Genomic DNA, 9,289 nt, shown 5'->3' with positions numbered 1-9,289 from the left:
CTTTTTAAGAGTAGTCCAACTATCTAGCTCCCATTTGAGGGCCCAAATGCAATCGAACCACTCTTTTCCAAGACGGGGATCCACAATATTTACAATCTAGGACAAACAACTAATTACACTAACAACAAAGATAAGAAAAGCTCACAAAAAAAGATCTAGATTAGAATTCACCTTCCCAATCCAATCTCCATATTTGCAAGTAAGATCATTCCTAATTTTCTCCTCCTCTTTCTTGAGATCATCTTCAGGCAGTCTCAACTTTGATTGCTCCATGCAAAAATGAAACTCCTTAGACATTTGCACCTTTGTATTAAACAACAACAAACACTCATTAATGAAGAAATTTTTCTCCAAAAAAAGATCTAAAGTTTAGGCAACAATCAAAGAATATTTACATTGCACAACAGCTTCCCAAGGTATCGCCTCGTTAAAGGGTACCAAGGCTCAGTTCCTTTGGAATACTTCTTTCTCACAAATGCAATTATTTGTTGATCTTTCTTTGGCAAATCTCGTAAATAGTCGTCATGGTTGGCCGCACAAATATTTGAACATTTGACCATTTCATCTCTCAAATGAGTTGCACCAATGCATGTGTATTCATGCTACATAAAAAAACATGTAAATTATTAATCACAACATAACATCCCTACAATAAACTCATGAGTAGTAGAAAAAGCAACTTACAAGTTCATCCTTTGAAGACTTGTAAGCAATGCTGTTTCAAAAAAGAAAATCGGATCAATAAATGTGCATAGCACACGACAATGCTTTTCTTTCACCATACTGAAATTCTCCTTAATTGCTGCTTGCTATGCAACTGTTTGTTGGTTGCCCTCCAAAACATAAAACACCTTGTTTGGACAAAGATTGCAAGTGTGGCTTTTGCTACCAAGTCATCCTCAAACTCATTGTTTATTTCAAGCCAAATTGGGTCCCAACTTTCACAAATATCATCAAAAACACAAGAAACCCAGTTGCAAGAGATTACCATTAAGAATGTAAGCTCAAATAAAAACATGATCATACTTATCACTAGGGTTTGTTCTCTTTGACAAGTCCAAAGGGATACAATAAAAGCACCCTTTTCTTGCATGAAAACTTCTTTTAAAAAATTGGCCTTCAAACCAAAAACGTCATCCCTTAATCCACAAACGCATGCATATGGAATCAATTGACAAAGAGGGACGGTTGAACATTCAAAACAACTAAATATCCTTGTCCTTTGCAAAATATCTTCTCCGCTATGCATATACAACTTTTTTTCATCCCCAAGAACAATTGAATTTGTTGCCTCATGTCGAACCATATAAGGGACAATTTGCATGGATGCTTCCTCAGGGCTGTAGACATTGTCAACCTCATGAATTGAACCAATCCCTATTTCTTGACTTACCCCTTCTTATTCTTAGGTCCCCAAATTTTCAAACATTTGAGAGGTTGAAACTGAATTGACTTGATCACTACATTCAATTGTAGCTAATGATCTTCCACCATGTTTTTCATTTCTCCTGTTGCCTCCTTGAGAAGAGGGACTAAAATTATATAGAAAATGTTTCTTTTAAAACAAAAAGAATACTAACAGAAAATATATAAACAATAGAAATGTTGCTTTTAAAACAAGCAATTTTGGACAATAATTTAATTAAAAAACTCTTGAATTTAAGGGAATAAGCAAGGAAAAAAATTTATTGAAGAGTTTACCATCTATCATAAAATGTAGCTAGCAGATCAAAAAAGGGATAACAATCGTCACAATTCAGACATCAAAACCCCCCCAAATTCTATTTGTGGCACGGCGGATAGATTTAGAGGGGTTGTGAGCCCCAAATTGAATACTATATCAAAGATTAGTTTACTTGTAAAGTTGGGATAACCCAATATATTATAAAACTTATCTTATTAATTATGATAGAGATGTGATAAAGATGACTCCAATAATAGAAGTGAATGAGCTTGATTAAAGAGAATGAAGTTTTATTGGGCCAAAATGAGTGGAAACAGGTCTAGTACCAAACAACATAATAAGCTAGTTAAGTAGGGATGCTAGTTACAGAGCTTTAAATACATAGCATGGCTCCTAGGATGTATCAGTAAGAAGATGGAGTGAAGCCGGTAGGATGAATTCAATTCATCATTGTTAGTACATTCTAGGTTGGGATGCCATCACTTTCTATCAATTTATTGAAGTCCTCCTATGATTTTCAAATTCTAAGAACACTCTTAACAGGCTTACATTCCATGATTTCTTAAGAAAAGCCTTTGAATTGTATCCACGGCGACGTGAACAAATTTAGGGGGCTTTGTCACCATCAATACATCACAAAGTAGCTTCAAATAGTGATTTCAACACCTATAATAATTTTCCATAATCAATACTATTACAATTATTTTCTAGCCCCATCACAAAAAAGCTTCACACAGTGGTTTCAACACCTGCATCAACTAACAAGCAACTGGTCCGAGACGGATGCATTTCAAGCCATGATGGGTTGAGTTTCAAGCCCTGTGTTTTGCCTCTGAATCTACCCGAGTTTCAAGCCTTTGAATCTACCTGTTTTGAATCTGAATCTACTCATGACACCGTGGATGGATGTGGATGGATTTGAGGTTCTTTTTATTGCTAAACTTGGGTACTTGGGTTTAAGATTCTACAAGGAACTGATGCGCTTGTGGGGACGCACATAGGGTAATCACGCAAGGAACAACACCTTTTGCAAGCGCTTGTGGGGACGCATAACATGCAATCACGCAAGGAAAAACACGTACAACATGTTCTTTTCAAGACGAAAACACCCCCCAAATCCATATGCATCGCCATGGATAGATTTTGAGGATTTCAAGGCAGATTGCGTAGTCCAAAAACTTGCAGGTTTACCTCAATGGGGGTCGATGTTTGCGGGGCATTTTTTCTCACAAGTTCAACGTGCATGGTCCTTCAAATGGCTGGACGATTTCCCTTAGCTTCCCCTCAGGTTCAACACAACGCAGGTCTGCACAATGCAGGTTTGCACATGGCTCGACCTCCAGATTATTCTCATAGTAATGTTTGAGAATATAATATTTATGATTTAAGTAAATATTTGCTTTGAGAAAATATTGCTCTTTAAAAAGAAATTGGGAAAAATTTTGGGCTTTTAATGATGTTGCCCAACCTCTTTTATTTAAGACGGTGACTTCAAATGATTTTTCATGCCGCCCAGTATCCCTTCATCATGATTCGTAAGGTCTCCAATCTCTGTCAAAAAATTAAGATGGTCCTTTAATCGAGTTCAATGATTGAGTAGAGTGCTTTTTTTTTAACGATTTAAACTTATATTATGAACACTAGCTCGTGCAACATATAAACAAAAGATCTCTGCATTTGAAACTATTCCATCTGTGAAAGATGAGCCGACTTATCACCGTCTACAGTCCAAAGCTCGGTCTCAAACTTGTGTTGCTATTTGAGAATCGTGTATAGGAGATTAAGGTCAATACATTGAGGCAACAATTTGAGCTGATTGACAATGCATTCACTCTCCGTCCACTCACCCTTTCAGGCCCACAAATCAAACTAGAAGCTATTAAAAATAGTTTGGGAGAGAATGTTTTTTTGCTAGATCATGAATTTCATCAGTTCTACAAAGTCCAATTAGATTGTTTGGAAACATCTCCTAAGATAAAATCTTCAAAAACATCTCCAATCCTTGTGAGTGATAATTTTTAGGGCGCTTCCAACACTACAATTGAGAGTGTGATTGTTAAGATAAGGGCCCTACCCCTTCAAAGTAACTTGCTGGTTTCACTTTATCATGTAGAAGATATTGTGAAAGTCAGGGAGCTTCTTTAATAGTATGATGGTTACACTGCCTTTGAGCTTCCACCTGCATGTCAAAAATCCGCAATGTTTGGGATGGAGTAGAGGTATGACACTCACATGTGGACCAATTATGTTACATGCAGTAGTGACAGTTTCAAAAGGATAGTCTGATTTAGAAGATGCTCTGGTCATATACGATGTGCAAATGAAACACGATGGAAGAAAGGTTGTCTCGTTCTCTAGCAAAGGAATTGGTGAGTGGCGAGCATGGAACACTCTCTTGCACACATTTTGGACAGATGCCAAATTGTGTTGGTCCATGTGCTTCCGTCATTTATTATTGTATTCTTGCAAATAGAATCTCTACTACAAGGTGTGAAATCGACTTGGGCTTTCACAAACACCCTATAGGTGAAGGACATAGCCGAGCTATGGAGCAAGCAATTGGTGAATCATTGTTTACGCGAGCAACTTTAGACCCATACACCATTGCAAAGCAATTGGAGCGAGGTAAAATAGAAGAAATTATCATGGACAAGCTCATGGATTTGAATTCGGACAAAATAAGTCATATTGGGGATGATGAATTTTCAGCCTTTCTTGATACTGTCACTCCTCTTTCAAGCAAGCACCGTGTGCAAAGAAGCTTGGATTGTGCAAAAAATTCTAAGGGTGTCGCATCAAAAGTGTTGGAGATTGTTCTTGATTTAAAAAGCAAATGCACATACCCATTTGTGCATAGTGTTTTATTTCTAGGACAGTTGGCAAGTGGTCAACAGCCTCACATTTTCAAGATGTCTACTAAAGGCCGCGGTAGTGGTGTGGACTTGGTCAATTGTATGAGGCCAAGAGGAAATCTCTAGGACATGTGGGTTCACTTTGACCACATGCATTGTGTTGTTGGCTGGCCCACAATGGCAGCCCATGTATATGACCCCTTTGGTGTGAAGTTTTGACTTTCGCTACTTGTGAGTTCCATGCTGAAAACAAACATGCACAAATTGAGTTTTGGAACATGTGAAATAAAGTTGTGATGGAGAAAGGATTTGTAGAGGTTTTATGGCAGATGAGGCGAATGCAAACTGGATTGGAGTTAGGACATTGTATTTTGGAGGAGCAAAAAAATGTATGCTAGAGAAGGAGAGATCATGCAGATTCCATTGGGAACAGAGTATGGCTATACATACTATCAAATGTATTTGCCCCTCTTTTCAAGAGGACCATAAAATTTTGTGCCGCAAGTGGAGGCATGTCCCTAGTGAAAATGCAGCTGATGTTTGCAAAGGCGAGTTGCGTTGTTTTTGGACAGCAGGGCATGCTATTGAGAGTGAGATACCTACTGTAGAAACATGGTTGTCTTTGTGGGATGTAAGGGTGTCACATTGGGGGGAAAGGTTTATTGCTCAAGATGGATTTGGCGCTTTTGTTCCAATGACAAACTTGTGTGAGACAAAACATGCTAGTATGCGTGCCTCTGTGGGATACAAGTCAAATGTAAGTTTGTTTGAGGCCACTAGTGCAGACATGGCTTTAGCAGTCCTTCAAAGTGCGGGATACAATGTGTATTTAAAGGGAATGAGGTCATTCATTGGGCCAAGTGTTAAGGATCTTGCTGAGTGTTTTATGGGAAAATAAATGGGTTCTGCCTCTCAAAAGAAATTGGTCGAGTTGGCGCACTCATCAATGCACAAGATAGGAATTCTAAGTCCAAAAATAAGTAGAGCAACAATGAGAGAGAAAAGTATTAAAAAGAAGCATTCTATCTTAGTAGACTCTAATGTAATTTTGGAAGAGGATAGTCATAGACCTGAGTTTTTCACGAATGATTACTACATAGGTTGGACAAAATACCAAGGCGACTAGAGTGAGTGCAAATCAAGAGGCATGGCCTGAGCACAGTGCTCCCAAGACTGTGTGGGCTATACAAAGGGCATATCAGGGAGGAAAATGACTTGTTTTGGTAAGCTAACAAGCCAAGGAACAAGACGTGGTCTATTCATTAATGATTTTGTGATAGCAAGTAGCAAGCAAGGTGTTGCTACTCCATGCTTTTGGGGATGAAGAAAATTTCCTCCCTGCGGTGCATGTCCAGGTGGCTTTGTAAAGAGTTTTGCAATACTAGAAACACTCACGCTTGGAACATTGATGGTGGCACAAGGCACAAACTTGCTTTCTAGAGAGACTGCAATGCTTCAGAGAAATGGCTTTGTCCTTCAAGGAGGAAAAAAACTTCCACAATTGCCCCAAGGCATGCCTATTACTGGTCGTGTGCCAACTAGTTTTTTCCCAAAGTATCGAGATGGAAAGATTGTCAAATGGAGGTCCAGACTCACAAAGGAATTTTATGATAGGATAGAAGCTGGTAGAATAATGTAAGCCAGCCTAATTAAGGAAGTGGTTATGGTTTGCAACAACGAGTCCCATGTTTTCTATGTTATCACATAAGGCATAGTAGAGAAAGGGGTGACTTATTCGGTGACTCTTTTTTATTTTCCAAGATTCACTTTCTTCCAGATTCTTGGGCTTGACTCGTCAGCTCATGAGTTTGTACATCGGTCTACTTTTACAAAGGCTGAATTGTACCAAGCACTGGGAGGAACTAGGGTCCATGTAAAACCTTGGAGGGAGAAAAAAAGTTGAATGTGGCCTTTTTGTGCCCTTGTTGGCCATGCCTAGCTTCGTTATCTATGCTTTATCGTAATGATGTTTAAAGTTGCTATCATATTTTTGGTAGTAGTATATTTTCTATTTTGATGAGGAGTCTTGTGATCTTATACATCAAACAGTGTAGAGTGTTTTTGTTGAGAATATTATTATTTTGTTATTTCTCTTTGTCATATGATAGTTTTGTTTGTGATGTTGTAAATGTCCATTTAGTGGGATACAATTTTATAGATCCTATTGCATAGATGAAGAAGAAGTGCTAACATGTTATTTTGAGAAACTTTGTTGCTGTTTTTAGTGCAAAGTCAAGTGATCATTCTACTTTGAAGGAAGTCAAGAATGTTGGGATTCAGGACAACTTGCCAGACATCCCACTTACTACTAACCCATCTACTAACTTAACCATGTATACACTTATTCTTTAATACAATAGAATAAGGAGCTGCAAGAGGATAATGTTGTTGTGCGCTCCACCCAAAGCATCTCTCTCTCTCTCTCTCTCTCTCTCTCTCTCTCTCTCTCTCTCTCTCTCTCTCTCTCTCTCTCTCTCTCTCTCTCTCTCTCTCTCTCTCTCTCTCTCTCTCTCTCTCTCTCTCTCTCTCTGCTCTCGCACTTGCACTCACACACGCTTCCCTTGGCACCTTCAATTGGTATCAGAGCAGCGTTTGTGCTTGCCGTTTTTATGTCCGCGCGCGTGTGCACTTTCAAAAGTGCAAACAGGTTTCCGATTTTGGCATCAGCAAATTCAACATTTCGAGAGTGTTTCCACTAGACGTCCTTGGATTTTACCCCCCTTTTGAAGCTGTTCATGCACTCGAAAGCTTCATCCGAGCTACGCTTCAGGAGTTGTATTTTTTCAACTCCACTTTTGCTACAGCTAGAGGTAGAGGTACAGGACACAGATGCACATTGTTCAAAGACTATTTTGGGAGGGTATATAGTCGTTTTATGGCTATTATGTGCTATTGAGCAGTGTTTATGAGTTGATTAGGAGCACTTTTTGGCATCGACATTGTCTCGGGTTTTTCAAGCACCCATCTCTTCACAGGTTCTCGCATACATACAGGACATCTAGGTTTCTTACAGGTTGCAGTGTTTAGCATCAGCACAGATTTCAGTGGGAGTATTTGATGCGGATATGCATTGTTTTGGCACTTCTGATAGTGCTTGAGATCTTTTGAGAGAGGTTTTACTCCCCGCAGGGATTTGTTTACTGCTTGCACATTTTGTTTGGCACCTGTTTGAGCACGTATACTACACCTTCCAGTATTGTTGACAGTGGATGTACGTTGAGTTGCGGAAAATACCATATGTACCTTTTGTGGAGCCAAGATTTGGCTTGTTTTTGGCAGTCCTGATCATTTCTAAGACTCGGTTCAGAGGCCCTTTCAAAGACTGGGCTGGTTTCTTGTCTGCATAACCTTTTGTGAGGGTTGATAGCGTGAGGTTTTCTTGAGCTAAGGGATTCTCGAATGTTGAGATCCTTTCGGTGATAGAGGTTCCTGGAGTATCCCTTTTTCGTGGCCTCGCCATAGGACATGTATAGAGAGGGCTAGGTGCATTTGACACCGTGTTGGCAATCTTGGGTCAGCTTTTGACTTTTTATGCACAGTTAGTGGTTGATGTGCCTGTCTTATGCTCTGAGAGCATTACTTTTTATGCGTTACTGATCTCTTGTGTGACAGTTTTGGATTGAGATTCTCTCAGTTTTTTTGGGAAAACTCTGCCGAATTTTTTCCAGAATTACCAGTGTTTATCACCATATTATCTTTAGCTTGCAGCCATGTCATCTAGTGGTGAAAAGGATATTTATAATATCCGGAAATTTGATGGGATGAATTTTGATATCTGGAAAGAGCAGATTCAAGATGTTCCTATACAAAAAGGCCAACTGGATCCTATCATGGAGCGCCCAGAGGGCGAGTATACAGATGTTGAGTGGGAGAAACTTGATGCTAAGGCCAAATCTACCCTCCATTTGCATTTGGCCGAATCTGTGTACTTTACTATAGTTGGAGAAAGAACTACTAGAGATGTATGGGATAAGTTGTGTTCTAGTTATGAGAACAAAAGTACCACTAATAAGGTTTTCTTGATGAAGAAGTTGTTTGACCTTTGTATGAAGGAAGAGGGCACTATTTCTACTCACATTAATGAGTTTAATATCATTTTCACTCAGTTGACCACTCAAGGTTTGGTCTTTGATGAGGAAATCAAATGTATCTTCTTGCTATGCAGTTTACCCTCATCTTGGGATATGTTTAGTACTCTGATTAGAAACTCGGCACCTGGTATAGGTCTAGTGTACAATGACGTCCTTGGGAGTCTGTTTACCAAGGAGATTTGCAGGAAATCTCTCAAAGGCAAGAAGGATGGTGATGCGTATGTTGCTAGTGATAGACAGAGGGGTCGCACTGAAAGTCGTGCCAAAAGCAAGGAATGTGGGGGATCACACAGTAAGTCTCGGGGTTCTATGCGTAATGTTGAGTGCTATCGCTGCCATAAAAAAGGGCATGTGAAGAAGGATTGTAGGAAATGGCAGAAAAGCAAGAAGGATAAACAATCCAGTGAAACTTCTAAGTCTGATGATTCAAACAAGGGAAAAGAAAAGTTAGAGGAGATCAATGTGCTAGAGTCCTCAAATGATCCTATTGTAGAGACTCTTCTAGCGGTTGTTATGCCACTTACCTCTGACGTATTGTTCTTCACAGCAGATCTACCTGTCGAGGCTCTTGTTATAGAAGATGCGCAGTATGCATAGAATTGGATAGTAGATTCTGGTGCGAGTTTCCATGCGACACCACATAGAGAGTGGTTCTCTACTTA

General features: G+C 39.4%; 1 long non-coding RNA gene across 1 annotated transcript; it reads left to right on the top strand.

The window, feature by feature from the left end:
• Positions 1 to 2,788: 2,788 nt before the first annotated feature.
• On the top strand, positions 2,789 to 6,919 carry LOC147426642 (uncharacterized). Its single transcript, XR_015186202.1, has 2 exons — positions 2,789 to 3,003; positions 6,762 to 6,919. It is a non-coding gene; the product is annotated as an uncharacterized LOC147426642 (long non-coding RNA).
• The last annotated feature ends 2,370 nt before the right edge of the window (positions 6,920 to 9,289 follow it).

Source organism: Adiantum capillus-veneris, chromosome 24 (genome assembly GCF_014529385.1).
Source record: "Adiantum capillus-veneris isolate H3 chromosome 24, ASM1452938v2, whole genome shotgun sequence".
NCBI classification, from domain to species: domain Eukaryota; kingdom Viridiplantae; phylum Streptophyta; class Polypodiopsida; order Polypodiales; family Pteridaceae; genus Adiantum; species Adiantum capillus-veneris.
The sequence above is the reverse complement of the archived record's forward strand: the minus strand, read 5'-3'. Positions and strand labels throughout refer to the sequence as shown.